Source organism: Pinus tabuliformis, chromosome 1_2 (assembly GCF_031772625.1).
Source record: "Pinus tabuliformis cultivar Carrire ecotype Pingquan chromosome 1_2, CPIR1, whole genome shotgun sequence".
NCBI lineage: Eukaryota > Viridiplantae > Streptophyta > Pinopsida > Pinales > Pinaceae > Pinus > Pinus tabuliformis.
Genome location: NC_142298.1, coordinates 318,094,267 through 318,094,922, shown reverse-complemented (window position 1 = coordinate 318,094,922; position 656 = coordinate 318,094,267). Strand labels below are relative to the sequence as shown.

The window sequence follows — 656 nt, the reverse complement described above, 5'->3', positions numbered from 1 at the left end:
GTGGAGGCTGCGCGAACGCGAGCCTCCGCTGCCACAAATTATGATGTGCACTCTCCTAAGTGGGAGATGCTAGGTAAACCCTCCTCCCAAGGGCAATAGAGGTGGCCTTCCTAGGCCATCGACCTTCGTGATCATCGATTCACTTCGCCCAGGTAAGTATGTTTTGTTACTTTCCATCTTCCCCTTCTATACCCCTTCCTTTTATCACTCTCATCCACCCTTTGCATGTGGGATATAGCCCTACCATATTAATATCCAATCAATTGTTTCCTCTCTAATTTCCTACTTCATTATTATTATATTCAATATATGGCCCTCATTTCTAGTGACATGCTAGTGCTGCTCTTTATTATTGTGGATGTTTGCCTTTCCGCACAGTAATTCTTGGGGTTGGATATGCACCTATCTACGCAATATTCTTGGGGGTAGGTGCAAGATCTTCGTAACTTTAGCCCTAATGCTTTGCGCAATCGGTGGGACCAGCTGCCAAAGACATGTTGTCGATAGGGAGATCACATGTTCAAATCAAGGTGAGTCCCTTAGAGTTATGAGTAACTCTTACGATTAATGGTTCGTGCCATTCCTCATCCAGATGTTATGGGGAAGAAGGGGGATCCTCCAAAGGCTTCCTTCATCTCTACACACACACACACACA

At 45.3% G+C, this 656-nt stretch overlaps 1 non-coding gene across 1 annotated transcript; it reads right to left on the bottom strand.

Annotated features, from left to right (window-relative positions):
* On the bottom strand, positions 1-160 carry LOC149205643 (U1 spliceosomal RNA). Its single transcript, XR_016253137.1, has one exon. It is a non-coding gene; the product is annotated as a U1 spliceosomal RNA (small nuclear RNA).
* Positions 161-656: the final 496 nt, after the last annotated feature.